This window comes from Lygodium microphyllum, chromosome 5 (assembly GCF_053477565.2).
Source record: "Lygodium microphyllum isolate KBCC chromosome 5, Lygodium_microphyllum_v1.1.10, whole genome shotgun sequence".
Taxonomy (NCBI): domain Eukaryota; kingdom Viridiplantae; phylum Streptophyta; class Polypodiopsida; order Schizaeales; family Lygodiaceae; genus Lygodium; species Lygodium microphyllum.
This window is the reverse complement of record NC_141139.1, coordinates 106415791-106434050: the sequence shown is the minus strand read 5'-3', so window position 1 is coordinate 106434050 and position 18260 is coordinate 106415791.

The following is an 18260-nucleotide window of genomic DNA, read 5'->3' as shown; positions in this document are numbered from 1 at the left end:
CTTAGGTTTTGCGGCTTCAGCCTTTGTGGTTGTCATAGATTTGACAGCTTGGGTCTTAGGTATGACTGGTTGTTTAGTGAGCATGATGCTTGAAGCAGGTGTGGTCGCAAGTTGTGTAAGGGGTTTGTTCTTAAGGACTGATGTCTTGGACACCCAGATCTAGCTGTTGCCCTCATAGTATCCTTGAGCACGTAATAGGGTTATGGGGACTCATTGCAGCTTAAGGGTGCAATTACAGCTTTGGCGTCTAGGCTGCTTTCTAGGCTTTGCATGATAGTTCCTAGGCCTGCGGGGTTGCGTTTGCTTATTGTGGGAAGGCTTGCCTTGATGTTTAGGTACCCATTGAAATGTAGGTTGCTTAACCTTAGGAGTGGGTTTGAAGGGGTGGTGTTTTGTGGGCTGAGTGGGGTGTGACACATCACGACCCCCCTCCTTAGCCTTAGTCATGGTCTTCTCTATTGGTGGAGTGGCAGTCTTGGAGGGACCCGCACTGCCCTTGTTGAAAGTTGTTACGATGCACACATTTCCTATGGTGAGGTGGATACGCTGCAGGTCGTAATTGATGTAACAATGGGTTTGCTTTTTGTGAGTGTGCCCTAGCAGCGACGTCTTGCCTGCCTCCTTCATGTTGGGTAACACATAGAAGATGATTGGCAAACTTTCAGACTCAACAGAGACAACGACTTTGCAATTCCCAAGGAGTGCATAGGATTTGCCCCCAAATGGACTAAGTTTAGTGTTAGTTGGCTGCAACTGGGGTTGACCAATGAGGGTCCAATGAGCACGGGTTAAGATATTGAAGTTAGCTCCCTCATCAATCAAAGCATCAAAAGAATGTGTCTTTTGGGCTGTGGCCGTGATTTGTAAATAAGCTGGAGCAACGGCTTCCTCATCATCCTTTATCTCGGTGATGGTTGCAACATAGACATTGACAGGGGCCTCTATCATAGGGGGCTCATGTAAAGGATGTGTGGGCGGGTAGTACTTCTTCATGCGATTGCCATTGAAAAAGCCTATGCCCTAGCCTTCTAGTGTTTCAAGTTTGACATTGCCCCTTCTACTGATGGTACGTACTCTAAAAGGTCCTAACCCTCGAAACTTCATTTTCTGCTTATGGCCCTTCACAAAGTACAACAACACAAGGTTGCCATGGTCAAAATCACGTTGTTTGACATGCTTGTCAAACCACATCTTTCTTCGTGCCTTTTCACAAATTAGAGTGTGGGTGACGATGAGTCTAGTTTCAGTGAGGCGTTCCAACTCGATAAGACATTTAGTCCAGGCCTCTTTCCCTTCCCAATGCTAATGCACCTCTATCCTCAAGCTAGGGATAAAAAATTCTTAAGGCAGGATAACCTTGGTTCCATATGTCAGCCTGAAGGGCGTTTGTTCCATAGCCATTTTATAGGCTGTTCGATAGACCCATAAAGCTGCCATGAGCTTGTTATCCCAGTTGCTTCGAGAAGTGGAAACCACCTTTGTGAGCACGTTGACCAGGATCTTATTTGTTGATTTTGCCTGGCCATTGGCTTGGGGATAGTACGGTAAAGACTTCCTATGGATGATCAAGAAGGTTGAGAGCAGGTGGGCAATCACCTCATTGATGAAGTGGGTACCCTGGTCGCTCACTATCTCAATAGGGAAACCAAATCTCGAGATGACCTGCTCCCATAAGAACTTCACTGTGGTCCTTGCACCATTCTTCCTTGTGGCTCTTGCTTCAGCCCATTTCGTCAAATAGTCAGTTGCTACGATAATATATCGAGCCTATGAATACTAGGCCATAGGACTAATGGGTCCAATGAAGTCAATGCCCCATTTCTCAAAAGGTTGTCGTTCTATTACAGGGGTCAATTCCATTTTGTCCTTCTGTGTGGGGACCTTGGTCCTTTGGCACTCATCACAGTGCTTGACAAATCTAGCTGCATCACAGAATAGCGTGGGCCGCCATAGTTGAGATTGCAGCACCTTGCGGGCTATCGTGTCTCCTCTAAAATGCCCCCCAGCGATTCCGGAGTGGGCCTCTCTCAATGTGTCGTACATCTCATGTTTGCACACACGCTTGCGTAGCAACTCGTCTTGCCCTAACCTATAGAATTGGCCAGCAATCAGCTGATAGGGTTGGATCTTCACAATAAGCCTCCTAAGCTTGGCCTTCTCGATAGGTCTCTCAGGTAGACCATGTTCGAGCATGTGGATGACATCGTCAACCCAGTATGGCATTGAATCAGCCTTGAATAATTCCTTGTTAGTGGACATGCCAAAGAGATGCACATTTGGAAGGTCATCCGTTATGCCTTGTCCAGCGGATTTACCTATGGGTATGCGGGACATGTGATCTGCCATGTAATGCTATTTCCCTTTTTGCATACAATCACAGAGAAGCCAAACTCTACAAGAAGCAATAACTATCATGCAATGCGTCTTGTAGCACAAGGCTTGTTCACTAGATAGAGCAATGCTTGATGGTCAACAAGAAAGGTGAAGGGTGTGGCCAAAAGATAATGTCTAAATTTCTTAATGGCAAACACCATGGCCAACCCCTCCCTTTCCGTAGTGGAATAGTTCATCTTCGTGTTAGTGAGCTGCCTGCTAGCAAAGCTCACTGGGTAATCAAGGTTGTGTTCTCCAGGTTGGCACAGAACAACTCCAATGGCAAACTTAGATGCATTTATATGCACATGGAACGTTCTGGTCCAATTTGGGGCTCATAAGATGGGTGCGGTGGTAAGAGCCTTTTTCAATTCTTCGTAAGCACGTTGGAGTTCTTTGATCCACTTGAATACAATTAGCAGCTTGTACAATGGTCTTGTGATTAGTGCATAATTCAGTACAAAGCATCGATAGTACCCTATGTGACCTAAGAAGCACTGAACACCCTTATAATTATTGGGTGGTGGTAAGTCGACAATAACCTTGATCTTTGAGAAATCAGTGTGGCAATGCCATTCTTGGACACCATGTGCCCTAGGATGCATACATGCTTCACCCAAAATTGGCACTTCAGGGGGTTCAACGAGAGATTATAAAGTTGACACCACTCAAAGACTACCCATAGTTTCTCTAAGTGTTCCGCCCATCTAGAGTGTATGCATAGATCATCCACAAACACCTCTAGCTCACGCCTGAGTATGTTTTTGAAGATCATGCACATCAGGTGTTGGAAGGTTGCAGGTGCGTTCATTAGCCCAAAAGGCATAACGATGTAGGCGAATACCCCCCACTCTGTAGCGAAGGCAGTCTTGTGCTTGTTGTTAGGGTGTACTCACACTTGATTGTAGCTTGAGAAGCCATTCAAAAAACTGTAGGCTTCTTTACCTGCCACCCTCTCAAGCATGTGCTCGGTGTATGGAAATGGGTAGTTATCTCTCTTCCTAGTGGCATTGACTTTCTTGTAGTTGAAACACACTCGGATCTTTCCGTTTTTCTTCATAACGATCACTATTGGTGATACCCAGTCCGTGTGCTCTATTTCGTAGATGAATCTTGCTCTCATGAGTTTATCAATCTCCTCTTTTACTGCATGGGCATGCTTTGGATTCATGGGATAAGGGCGTTGTTTTACAGGGACAACGTCAGGGACCATAGGGATGTTGTGGGTCACAACCCTGGGGTCGACTCCCTTAAGTTCATCCAGAGACCAAGCAAACACGTACACGTACTCTTGTAGGAGAGCAACAAGGCTAGCCTCCTCATCCTTGGTTAGGTCGTCTGCTATGAATACAAGTTGAGGCTTCTCACCTTTCCCTGCCAGGTTGACTTCCATGACCTTGGCGGGTCCTTCAGTAGGCTCACTGGTCTGGCCCTACCTCTTTGCTCCTAGCAAGACCATCACTTTGTCACCCTTCTTGAACTTAGTGAAGCGTTTGGGTAGGTCCTGCGGTTTTTTCTGTCGTTCTGTGTTTGACTCTTTTGTTCATTTCTTTCTTTCCTCCTTTAGTCGATTGCACCTTAGGTGGACCGGAAAGTCCCCCTTGGTGCATTTGGTTTTGGATTACATGGGTATTTCAGGGTCACTCTCCGTACTGACTTTAGACTCTGAGTTGAACTCACAGCCCTCACTGGAGGAAGGAGTCTTCCCGGGTGGTGGTAGTTCAGTAGGTGCGTCTGTCCTAAACACAAGTACCACTAGTGGTTGGGCAATTCTAGCCTACTCATAATCCATTGCCCCTATGCGTTCCAACCAAGAGAGATCACAATCCAATCTCATAACTCTTCTCTTGATCTCATATGCATTCCTTTCTTGGGGCATGGAGTCTACTCTTATATGCTCTATCACCCTTCCATCAGTATTGTACTCCACAGTATCTATTTCCTCCTCGCTCTCCTCACTAATGGAGGAACAATCCTCTTATTCATTGTTAGAACCATCACTCCTTGATTGCCTGTTGTCTCCTGGGTCCTCCTTTCTATCCTCTTTCTCGTTGGTGACTAGAGCCCAATTATATAGCAAGTTCAGGTCGTGAATTTTGGTCCACTTCCACTTGTGCTCACCTAGGAGGTCTCTGAGGGGGCAAGAGATTAGCGAAAGGATTGCCCTTCAATCTGGCTATTCTATGGTATTGCACAAAGTACTTAGATCGATTTGAGTGTGCCACTTTCGGCTTTTAAAATATGGATTTACCTGATAAGCTACATATGACTATCTGGCATCGGACGTAGAAGTTTGCCTGGTGCATTCTTTGAGGTCCATTGCTTGCGAAATCCAGTTGGAGCATCCTTTCTTTGAGATTCACCGCATATGAAATCATTCGATCGGTCCCATGGAATGTATGCGATGTTCTGGATGTCAAATTTCAATGACAGATTTGAACGTGCCTCCCATTGAAGATTTGAGGCATCAAAGGGATCGGATGGAAGATTTTAGACATAAATTTTTTGATTGGCAATAGTGGATGTGGAATGGTTGACATTGATGGGAATCATGGTGATAGGTAGAAATGGTAGCTTCAAAAAATAGTCAAAATGTGTGTTTTGTTACGTGTGGGTAGCTTTGTTACATTGCTAAATAAATGGGTAAAAATGGTAGATTGATGGATGACTTTTAGAAAGGGAAATGGAGGAGGGGGAAATGGAGGAGGAGGGCGCTATCTTGAGAGAAGAGGAAGGAGAGCAGATCACTCTTTTGAGAAATCCAACCAGTGTTGTTAGGGGAGCCAAAATGGAGGAGTGATTCTTTTTTTAAAAGTTATTCTTTAAAGTTAGTTAAGTTTGTTTTTAAACAGAGGAGTAACGATTCAATTAATAGAGGGAGAGTGGGGGATGGAATCGTAGCTGCAGGTTGCAGGCTGCAACGCCGTCAGACGTAGACCCCACGGGCCATGGATGCAAGCTCAATGCCATCCACCATCCATTCTATAGTTAATCTCAGTTTTACTCTAAATGTAAAGAAAAGAATGGTTCGCAAGTATGGGGCCTGTTTGCGGCCTCTTCATCCTACGTGCACAAAAGACAAGAAACCCCGCTTGAAATCTATCCTGAGGCCATGGTGATGGTGGTGTGATGAGGAGGTGGAGGAGATGTAAATCAATGATGCATGATCAACGCCTCCATATTCTTGTGGCCATATTTCTTCATACATTCGCCATAGTCTTGAGTATTATTAAGATCCATTAAATGAAAATAATCTTAAATCCGAGTCTCCATGGAGGTTTTGGAAAGAGAAGATGATGAAGAGGAATCTAGGGGGAGTTCCAGCGCCGCTATCCATTCTGGGAGCTCACATTGGCGTGGTGGCAAGCTCCAGTGCCACTATCCATTCTGGGAGCTCACATTCAAAAAGCGCTAGTGGTGTTGTACTCATTCAAGGACGACCCCTGATGGAGACTAATCCTTTGCGTTGTGTTAAAAGCATGCATGCTTTCATGTCCTTTACAAACGATCATAGACATCATGGATGTTAACTGCATCTATACATTCTTTGCATGCATGCTTGCATACTCTTATGGATACTTATTGACTATTAGAATAGCATGGAAGAAACATTAGAAACCTTGTGGATACTTATTGACTCTTAAAATAGCAAGGAAGAAACATTAGAAACCTTGTGAAAAAATATGTTGAGTGGGCAATGTCATGATGTTTAGTTTTGCCAATACACTTGAATGCAAGTTTGAGAGGCAAGGATTGCCCCACCCAAGTGCCATTTGCGATGGCCAAGGGAGGGCCACCCTTTGCAACGACATTGGTGAGGATGACGCTCATGATCTATGAGTAGAAATCATACAAAGAGGTGTCCATTGGCAAGCAGAGGCAAGATGTCATTTGCTAGAGAGTGGGGCCCTTAGCACCAATGCTTGCCATGACCAACATAATGGAGATGCTGATAGGACAGAGTGCATGACATTGCTACTAGCTCGAGAACTCAATTGCTCAAAAGCCATAGCAAGAACTCGAAGGGGCATTGTAAGTCCAATGGGGTGGTTGGATAGATGGAGATTCAATGCTTTTTGATTGAATAAATCTAGCTAATTTACAAGATGTAGAAGTAGACCACTATCACCATCCATCTACCTAATTTGAGCAAGTTGAGTATGAAGTAAGCAAGGTTTTTCATATTCTAACCATCTATTTTAAGGAAATCACAACTAGGTCTGCTAACTTATAGCTTAAGAGTTGAGAGAAAATATAGATCAAATAGTTGAAAATGGGATGATTTGATTTGCAAGCTCAGTCAATGGATTATAAACTGCTTTAGTATCCATTTAGTTTATAGGTCTTCATTTGCTCCAAGTGCTAGCACTTAGCAATTCACATAAAGATAAAGCAAGCCCCTTGTAGAAGTTTCTAACTATCAATCTTTTTAACTTAATGGCATACACATGCAACACTATAACTTGACATACTAGTACCATGCTTACTAACATGGATCAAAACCATTTCTTTACTAGTGCTTTTTATGCATTCTTTGGTTTGTAGTTCTTAAAAATGTTCCTTTGATGTACGTATGTATAAAACACATTTTCCTTTGTTATGATGTATTGGAATTTTGCATTGAGCCCATGGTGAACAACACTTTAGTTTCTTAGGTCTTATTGAATCTTGAGTTGAGATGTTATCCTTAGTATGGATCTCCAACAATGTTGGCCTTACTATTTTTGTGTATATTATTAAGATGTTTTTTACTTTCTATAATGGCAAATAGGATGTGATGGTAGATATAATATAAGATGGAGAGAGAGAATGGTATTGTAAATTTCTCAAAACATTTACTACATCTAGTTGGTATTCCAATTAGGAGTTGTTTTATTAAGCACAGTAGTATTACAGTATTCATTTATGGTTGATCATTTTCATATACTTATAATAACTTACGCTATTTAGGATATTTGTGTACTAATTCTAGTCATGAGAGACTTGCAGTGCTTTTGACTAAATATTTTTCTTTCATGCAAGTTCAATTCAATTATCCCTAATCAAAAGAGACAAGAAAGAAAGCAATTGCAATGGGAAGAAGTGATGGTAAGTGTATTGTCAAAAGCAATAATGGCATGATTTTTCATTCCTTTGATTTTTTAAATTTCTTTCAACCAAGAGTCTAGCCTTAAGAGCAAATCAAATGTAGCCCTTTTTACATCAATGATGATAATTATGATTTCATGGTCAATTAGATAAAAGATAAGTGGTTTTAGCACTTACATGAGAGGGGTATCTATTGTGACTTAAGGATTGAAGTGATCTATTTTTTCTTGGTTCTTGTTTTGGATACAAGGTCTTAACTACAAGACAACAAGAATGTTCATGTCATGTTTCTACAACAAGTTCGGCATATTCAAGTGGGCTAACAAATGAGTGGAGATTTGGTTAGTGCATTGGAGATTATGAAAGGTGATGTGTTGTCTAAATGCAAGATTCTAGACATCTCAAAATCTCAAACCATCCCTTTCTATTGCATGTGCTCATATTTGACAGTGTGTAGTTTGAGAAGTGATACATCTCTTCTTAAGATTGCATTGGAGGGACAGATCTACTATTTTGAGAAGGGCACTTTTATTATGTTAGTTGTTTCTTCAATCGGTGCTACTAGTGAGGATGAATGAGATTCTTGCTAGGTGGAATGCCCATTGGTAGGACATTGATAAGGAGTTGAGCTTGGCTTCAGAGGAAAAAATAATATCACATTTCTTTCAAACGATACATTTTATGTTAGGTAAGTAACCACCATACAGTGGCTTGAATGGAGCCTTAGGATGTGAAGTTATATGACAGATGATTTTTTATGCCGAGAAGTGCTTAAAAATAGCCAAAAATTACGAATATCAGGGAAAAAATAGACTTTGTTGAAGGCAGCAGTGGGAATCAGTATGATTTTAAGCGGCAAGTGCCTAAAGCGCTAGTGCTTATTTTCATGGAAATCAAACATGTCATGATGCAGGGAGGGGCGTTTTTTGATTGATGCCCCATTTTTTGGGGATGTATATGCCTCTTGGATACTCAATCATGTAGAGAGAGAAGGGAAGATCCCTGATCCATGCAGAGAGGGCAAGATTTTGATGGTAACCACGTGCAATATGATGAAGGGAATGAAATTTTGATTTTTAGTCTTTCTCTCTCCTTCGTCTCTCTCCTGCATAGAGGCTATTCATGTGCAAGAAATCAAGAAGAAGAGGGGCTGAAGGATGCTTGTTTGGCTGTGATTGGATTGCTTCAAGATAAAGAGGAGGCTGAGGAAAGAGATTCAGCACTGAAGAATGGTTGCTGGTCGGTCTGTGGGCTACTTAGGATAATTATTAAAAAACCCGCAACATGCAAGACACGTGGTATGCTCTAATTTTATGAAGAAATTTACTTGTTTTTATTGTTTCATGGTCCAAATGTTGTTCATATGCAATAAATTTTTGTTTGAACCTTGTTTGCATTATGTTTGAGGGCTATAACTGCAGAAATGCAGAACCTGTAATGATTTAGAGTCGTTATTAATTCTTTAGAATCTGCAAAATGTCATTTTCAATGGAAATGAGTGGTTTTTTCGATTTTGAGTTGGAGAAAAGGGATGGAAATGGGATAAAATAAGAGAAAATGTTAAGTTTCAGTCAAAATAATAAGCCAATAAAAATAGGCATTGAAAGACCTATTTTAGATGGGAGTTCTAGTGACCCTGTTCTGCTGACCTGCTAGGTGGCCGTTTTAGGAGTTCATGCTAGTTGTGAGGCAGTTAGAGAAGCCTACTAAAATAATGATGGAAAGAGACAAAACCCTAAAGATCTGAAAGATATGAATATATGGAGGTGTGTAAAAAGAGGTTCTAACCCCTATAAAAATAGAAAAGGAAAGAAAGAAAAATCCTTGAGCTGTTGTTTATCGTCTTGCGAAGGCTTGGTAGGTTCTTGGGGATGAATAAGACCTAGGGCTAATGCCTTGCCCTTCCTTGGGGTGACATCTTACCATAAAAGAAGAAAATGAAAGAAGGTTGGAGCGAAAATAAAAGTGAGCATTAGAAAAGGATTAAGTGTCGCCTTGCGAAGGCTTGGTAGGTTCTTGGGTACCGAGACAGGACCTGAGACTGATGCCCTCTTCTTCTTGGGTCGCTATGCTCAGCTCCCTCCTTTTTACACGCATGAGTATGGAAAATGAAAACCTAAAAGTAGAGTAATGTGCTAAAAGGAAACTATGTTTTGATCAGGCTATAGAAGTCCTTGCCTAGTAGGAGCTCCTGCTTGAGTTGTCCTTAGTCAAGTAGGTAGTTCGGACCACCACTTAGGGCGACCTCTTTGATAGTTCTTTTTAGCTTGGTTGTGTTGCAATAGTTGGTTAGTGACTAGCTTCGGGCCTTTTATCAGATTATGTTGGGCCTACTCCACGTGGATTTCATGCCTTGGTTTTATCAAGGGGTAGGGTATGACCTGTGATATGTTGTGTTGTGTATTTTTTGTATCAGCTTGATGCTCCTTTTTGTTGTTTATGTGCGGATCTATTCGTGGGATTCGACGGGCTGAGTTGCTCTATCCCGTAGTCGCCAATGAGAGATGATTTTTGATGCTGAGAAGTGCTTAAAAATAGCCAAAAATTACAAATATCAGGGAAAAAATAGACTTTGTCGAAGGCGGCGGTGGCAATTAGTACGATTTTAAGTAGCAAGTGACTAAAGCGCTAGTGCTTATTTTCATGGAAATCAAACGGTGGCGGATAGCCAAGCTAGAGTTTTTATAGATGAAAAATGACGTCACGAATCCAACGCAAGTCTCGAATCTCAATTCTGATATCGTTTGATCCCTCATTTAATCCCCGCAAGGTTCGAGGTTGTGAAGCCGCTACTGGATTTGCAAGTCAAGAAGAGCATGATGGGGCCCAGCTTTGTAGATTTTGATGCCACGGAGCCAGCCGTCCAATTGGATCGCAAATGGAGTCCGTTTACACCCCCAAACATGCTAAAAACCCTTCCATAGTAGTGTGAAAGTGGTTTTCTTTGAAGTGGATATTTTATAAATGAAATAAAATAAAACTCTAAATGAAGAAAATATGCAAAAATATGTTGTGATGTAAGGAGGGGCGTTTTTTGAGAGGGCAAGTTTTTTATGGTAACCATGTGCAATATGATGAACGGAATGAAATTCTAATTTTTAGTTTTTCTCTCTCCTCCATCTCTCTCCTGCATAGAGGCTATTCATGTGCAAGAAATCAAGAAGAAGAGGGACTGAAGGATGCTTGTCTGCCTGTGATCGGATTGCTTCAAGATGAAGAGGAGGCTAAGGAAAGAGGCTCAGCACTGAAGAATAGTTGTTGGTTGGTCTGTGGGCTACTCAGAATAATTATTAAAAAATCTGCAACACGCAAGACACGCTGTATGCTCCAATTTTATGAAGAAATTTGCTTGTTTTTGTTGTTTCATGGTCCAAATGTTGTTCATATGCGATGAATTTTTGTTTGAACCTTGTTTGCATCATGTTTGAGGGTTGTAACTACAGAAATGCAAAACCCGTAATGATTTAGAGTCGTTATTAATTCTTTAAAACTGGCAAAATGTCATTTTCAATGGAAATGAGTGGTTTTTTCGATTTTGAGTTGGAGAAAAGGGATGGAAATGGGATAAAATCAGAGAAAATATTAAGCTTCAGTCAAAATAATAAGCCAATACAAATAAATCAGAAAATACCTATTTTCTATGAATAATAAATAGAGAAAAATAGCAAAAAATAGAGAAAATTGAGGTTTTCGCGCTCAAAAAATATGAAAAAATGATATTTATGTGCGTGAATGTTTGGCGAGGTTAAAAGCATGAGGTTAAGCCTCATTTTAACCTCTTTTTTGTGTTATAGTATGTGTTTATTACTTTTTACATACAAAAATGATACAAAACAACCATTTATATCTATGCATCGCAGCAACACCTAAACGGTAAGGGGGGGATGAAGTTTGTGCAATGATCTGATTGCTGAAAAGATACAAATTCTGATTTCCCTCTTTGTGCATAGGGATCGCTTCATAATTAAATAGAGGTGACTAGTAGCACAGAAGTTCCGATGCTAGTTCTTAAAGCAGCGCAGCACGTAACGCTTAGTAAAATTCATGAAATGACTATTTTTTGCACCTCACATGGCTGGTTTTTTAATCATAAAATGGTTGTGCACAATTGTCATACACCTTGCATCAAGCATGCCATGTGGTATCTCCTGGAATGCATTGCAATTGATTGATAAACTTTGACCAATGCTGAGAGGACAGGAAACCTAAGCTGTAGGTTAGACGAGTGCTTCCGTTGGGGAAAGTTTTGGGAGACAACTTAAAATCTCTTGGAATGCTGAATTATGAAAGAGTAGAGTTTGTGCGAAGGTTATATGTGTTAGCGATGCATGTTGGGGCTAATCCTTGAGGTGTAGGAGAGTCGTAGTGGAGCCACGTCAATCAGCCAAGAGGTGCTTCCCTATGTGTGTATTACGAGGCATTATGCCTATATGTTATGGGATCTCCCTCTGAAGAGAAGGGAATGTGAACGTTGGACTACATATTGGGTACAAATGCAAAATCGTCATAAGCATTTAGTGCAAAGTGAGTTTTAGATGCTCCTGGCTCGTGAGGCCGTGTGGTGGAGTTGTCTGTCGTATGCATGAGGTACGGCTAGTGCCATAGCCAGTGCCGGCCCATTTTAGGTCCCATCATTATAACATATGAGGGTTGTAAGCACCATCATTGATCCCACTAGGCTTAGTGAGGTGGCATTGCTTGTAGGTCTTTCGTGCTTGAATGAGTAAGTGTTGAACTCTTTGTATCATTCCATGATTATATTACTCTCTTGTTGACTCTAATCTTTCTATCATGTTGGAGCTTGAACAAGTATGTAGTGATACTTTTACGAGCATCAAAGACACATTAGCCAATGCTACCATTATTTGTAATTGTGACATAAATGTGCACTTGCAAGAGAAACCATTACATGTTTCTAGAATCTTGGAGGCAAAGAAAGATGTTGAATCACAAAGCTCCCAATTGTGGTATCCACTAGTACGAGAGGACATGGCAAAATTAGTTTATTACGTATTGTTTCATATATTAATTTTTTACATATTTGTGATGGAAACATTCTCAATCTATGGGTTCGTAGGTTTAGTTTCACAAGGATTTGCATTCAAAATTGGGAGAGGCAACAAAGAATCTTACTAAAGATCATAGGTTGATCAAGGAAAAGGAGTTTTTGGGAGATTTGAAGTATAAATAGAAGTTAGCAATGCTTCTTCCATGGGTTTCCTTTTGATTAGTATGGCTCATCTTTGAAAATGCTTTTATCACTATGCTACTCACATAGTGTTTATTGGTTAGTGATATACATACAATGCACATGATAGTTTTTTGGTATATACATGAATTTTTTACTCGCATTGCATCATTATTTATTAGTTTGCAAATGCATCAGCTCATCCATGGATGCATTAGCATGCATGTTATTTCTCCAATAATCAATTTTCTTACAACATTGCATAATGTTTATAACTTTGATACTTTGTCAATATTTTTGTAGTGTATTCAAATGAGACATAATTGCTTAGTTTTTACCTTTGCTTGATCCTCCCATGCTTGGTTTAAAATTAAACTGGATAGGACTTCCATAGAAAAAGGTAATGTTGCATTAGCCACCACACATAATTGCTCAATTTTTACCTTTGCTTGATCGTCCCATGCTTGGTTTAAAGTTAAACTGGATAGGGCTTCCATAGAAAAAGTCAATGTTGCATAGCCACCACACTCTTGACTAGATTAGGAGTAGCCATTAGGGGAGATTTTGAGTTACTTTTAGGCCTTTTAAACTCTTTGAGAGTCTAGGGAATATCCCATAAGGACAAATGAGGATGAGCCTACTATTATAGAACTTTTGAGGTTAGTTTTTGGTCAAGAGGCCATAATTGGTCATATAAACTCCAAATTTGCTGAAGATTGTTGCATTAGAATCCTCTCATGAAGACTTTTCAATGATATGTTATATAATATAGTTTTCAGGTAGAATGGAGATATTTATCCATGAGCCCCCTTTTCCTAATAGGATAGTGACATGGCAATTCTTACAAGGCCCAAAAGTGATTCCAAATCTTCTCTAATGGATGGGAGCCAAAAGTAAAGTAAAAATACCAAACTTGACTAAGGTAGTTGTTGATAAGTACAAGATGGGAGATAACCCTTATAGTTTTGTTGAACAATTTGAACAAGTTTGAGAGGAAAATAACCTCATAGATATTGATAAGAGAGCACAAGCTTTTGGGTTGTGTCTAGGAGAAAAGGAATGAACATGGTACACTAGCTTAGATGGCACCAAGAAGAATGACTTCAACATTTTAAAGAACTTATTCATCAAACACTCCTCAGAGGTAGGATATATGGAGAACCTAATTTTCAAGCTCATGAATGTTAGAGAAGGACAAGAAAAAGATTCGAGACTATGTCACCCAGGTGAGAAGTCTCTATAAGTATATCCCCATCACCGAACGGCCTACAACTAGGGCAATGTCCACTATCTTAATCAATGGCATCAAGAATGACGAGTTATACAAAGCCCTAGCCAACAACTCAAGCTTGCAAAAAGACGTATTAGAAAATGTGTTTTGATAAAGCGGTATGAGTTGATAACATAATAATAAAAAGGAGCAGCTAGACTATCCAACCAAAAGGAGTCACCACAATTTGCAATTAATATTTCACTATTTATAGTGACAAAGTAATGTTTGAAGCTCATGATAGGGGCAAGGGAGTGGTTTTTTCACAAGAAATGTCAAATCTCAAGCTAGAGATAGTCAAGCTTCACAAAGCCTTATGGAGATCCACTAGAACCAATGTGCAATGTATGCATTACGCAGATAACCACCTACTAGTAGAATGCTCAAAATCTGAGCCTAGGACATGCACTAGCTATGGAAGATATAGGCGTGAAGGTATACACTACATATTTCCATGCCACTTGCCTTACAAACAACCATACTAGTAATAGTATCCAACAAATCGGCAATTCCAATTTGGACAAGGGGCTCCTTTAGCTCTTCCAACACCAATGAATAAATATCAATTGCACCTAGAGAAGAAATTAACCTAACTGGTATACCTAGACCCCATGCATTGATCATAACACTACCATAAAGCAATGCTCCTGTGCATTATGTCAAGGAGCCACTGGAGGAAGAGCCCTATGTGAATCCTTAAATATCATACAATGAAGAGAAAATTCCACTTTTTATGGACTATAGGCCAATTGCAATGATAACATTGGGTAGTGGAGGGGAGGAGGATTAGAAGGAATGTAGTGACAAGAACCAGTGACCTGTTGGAATTGCGATCATCTTGGACAAATCTCATCTTGATGCCCAAAAAAGAAACAAGCTAAGAAGTAAAAAACCTAAGCTAAGATACTATAACTGTGTGGTCACACATCTATATGCAAACTAAAACATCAACAAGTAGCACAGGCATGCCATCAATACCCCTAGGTCTCTTTGGTGTCGAACATTATTGGGTTCTACTCAAAGATAATAAGGAGCTAACAATTGTGATGAGCAAGTAGACGATGAGCCCTCATGAACCAAAGAATTATGATGATGAATATATAGATTGGCTCTGGGAGCAAAACAATTGACGATAAAGTAGAAACCATTGATTATGACACAGATAGAATAGTTTTGAATTCCAAGCCCCAATAGATCAAGGTGTTGTGGCTTGGGAAAGGATTCATCCGTGTGGACTGTGATAGTTCTTGGTTGGAACACCTAAAGGTAGTGGATTACAACTAAGAAGAGGGAAACTAACCTCATCTATCTTTTAAAGGAATTCTCTGATATGTTTGCTTGGTCCATGGAAGAGCTGAAAGATATTGACCCTAACATTGTGACTCATAATACGCCTATGGTTTCAGACATAACATTAGTGAAGCAAAGACCTTATGCCATGAATTGTAAGCATGCTCATGTGGTAAAAGAAGACTTTTATGAGATTAAACACATCGGTTGGGTATTGCCCATTGTTATAGTACTAAAAAAAGAATGAAAAAATCAAACTGTGCATAAACTTAAAAAAAGTGAATGTAGAACTAATGAGAGATAATTATCATTTTCCTTACAAAAGCACATGCTTGAGAGAGTGGCATGGAAGGAAGCATACAATCTTGTTGGGTTTTCACGATATAACCAGATGCAAGTCCACTTGGATGACAAGTACTAAATGGTATTCGCTATAGAATGGGGGGTGTTTGCTTACATATTCATGCTATTTGGACTTACTAATACCCTTGTTACCTTCCAACACCTCATATGTGCTATATTCAAAGACATGCTTGAGAAGTGGTTGGAAGCATTTATTGATGATAGGTGTATTCACACCAACTAGAAAGAGCACCTAGAAAGACTTTCCATTATCTTTAAGAGGTATAGGCAATATGGTTTCTCACTACTAACCCCTTGAAGTGCTAGTTTTGACTCAAACACAGATGTATACTATGGCACGTTGTGTTGAGGAATGGGATTGCTACCACCTTCTCAAAAGTCAAGGTGATTGTCAACCTTTGACCAACTATAAGGGAGTGTAGTGCTTCCTTGGCCATATTGGATACTATTGGAAATTTGTGTTGAAGAATGCATTGATTATCAAGACCCTATACAAACTGTTGATTGTGTTCAAGTGGACCAAGGAATGCCAATAAGATTATGAGAAGCTTAAACACACTCTTAACTTTAGCACTGATCTTAAGGGTCCCGAATTGGTAAATCACCTTCCATGTGCATATTGATGCTTCAAAATTTTCTATGGGGGCTATGCTATGCCAAATTGGTGAATATAATATGGATTTCCTAGATAGCATTGAAAATAAATAACTCATTAATATCGAAATGAGCTATTTAATGATAGAGCGATAACAATTGGCTATGGTATTTGCAATTAGGAAATTTCGGCATTATCTTTTAGCTACACCATTCACCTTCTTTGTGGATCATCAAGCATTATTTTACCTTGTAAGAAAACCATGTGCAATAGGGCACCGGATGGCTACGTCTTTATTGTAGTTTGGCTTCTCAGTGTGGTAGTGTGCATGGGTAAACAACATTATATGGCCAATCATATGTCCTGCTTAACCACTGGAGAAGAAACTGAGAAAAGGCATCATGAATCTAGTGAAGAAGAGCTATATGAAGAAGAGCTATATAAAGCAGACCTCACACCCTACTAGGCAGATGACATAGTACATATTCTTGAAAAAGGAGCATGAACTATTTGATTGAGAAAGCTAGACTAAGGTGAATCATTCTTAGGGTTCAACCGTATCAACGGTCAACTTTATCAGTTAGGACAAGACAATTTACTTAGACTGTGTCTACAAATATGAAATGCATAATGTATCACACAACAAACACATGGGAAACTAGAGGAGGATACTTCAATGAAGATACTACTACACAGAAAGGTCTTGAGTCTCAATTATGGTGGTCTAGGCTTTTCCACGATGCTGCCAAGTTTGTCAAGCATTATGATGAGTGCCAACGTACAAGGGTCATTAGGGAAATTTTGAGGTCTCTAAAATGCCCTCCAAGGGATTTTGACCAAAATATTCCCTCAAAAAATGGGGGTACTATTATAAAAAATTTTACAAATGAACTCTAACATCGTTGGAGATTGCATTTTTAGAACCTATTCTTCAAGAGCTTTTCAATAATATGGGTAACCGTTCATAAGATGTGGAAGTGAAATAATGAAGTTACATCAAATATTTCCTTTTGCTTAGGGAATATTATTATAATAAAATATTTTAGAAAAAAAAAGAAATCTTTATAGAATCTAGCCTCATCCAATCTTGAAACCCCATAATGCTAGATATAATTGGAAAGCTTGTGAAGAGTAGATTCTAAAAATGTAATCTTTGATAAGTTTGGAGTTCATTTGTGAAAATTTTTACAATGCCCCAATCTTTTGAGTGAATATTTTGGTCAAACTCCCTTAGATCTCATTTTTGAGACCTCAAAATTTCCCTAATGAGCTATTCAAAAGGACACGATGGAGTTGACACAAATGATAGCATGCCAACCACTTGGAAAATGAGCCATTGACTTCATCAATCCCATTTACCTTGCAATCCAGCACTCGCAAGACAAATTCATAATCTTAGCCATTGATTATCTCACAAAAAATGGACTGAACTAGAAAGGATGATGCCAGGACAACACCAAAGTTTCTTTGGTAGCAAGTGATATCTAGATTTGGCTATCCCATTGAGCTATTAAGAAATTAGGGCACACATTTCATCAACAAAGTCATTGCTCATTTGCTATCCACTTTCCTGGTAATCCATAAAATTTCATCCCAATATTACCCACAAGCTAATGATCAAGTTGAAGTGACAAACAAGGTGTTAGTGAATGTGTTAACAAAGATGGTCTCATCCTCACGTAGTGATTGGGATAACAAGTTGATAGTAGCAATGTGGGCATACCAAACAATGTAAAAAACAACTACTAGACAAACACCCTTCTCAAGCTAACCTATGTGACAAAAGTGATCTCATTAGTCGAATTCTTTGTTCCAAGCCTTTTGGCATGGGCAAGAAGGATGGGAATGAAAGGAAGTATGGACCGACCACTTAGTAGACTTGGAATGACTCTTTGAAAATGACTCATAGCCACCCATGCACTCATTTGAAAAAAAGCTAGAGGAAGGCCTAGTTTAACAAACATGTTAAACAATATGACTTTGAGAAAGGCAACCTAGTGTTGCTATATTCCAATAAAGGCCACAAGAAAAAAATGAATTTTAGAGGACTTGGACCCTTCCAAGTTTGTCAAATAAGTAGAACAAAAAATGTG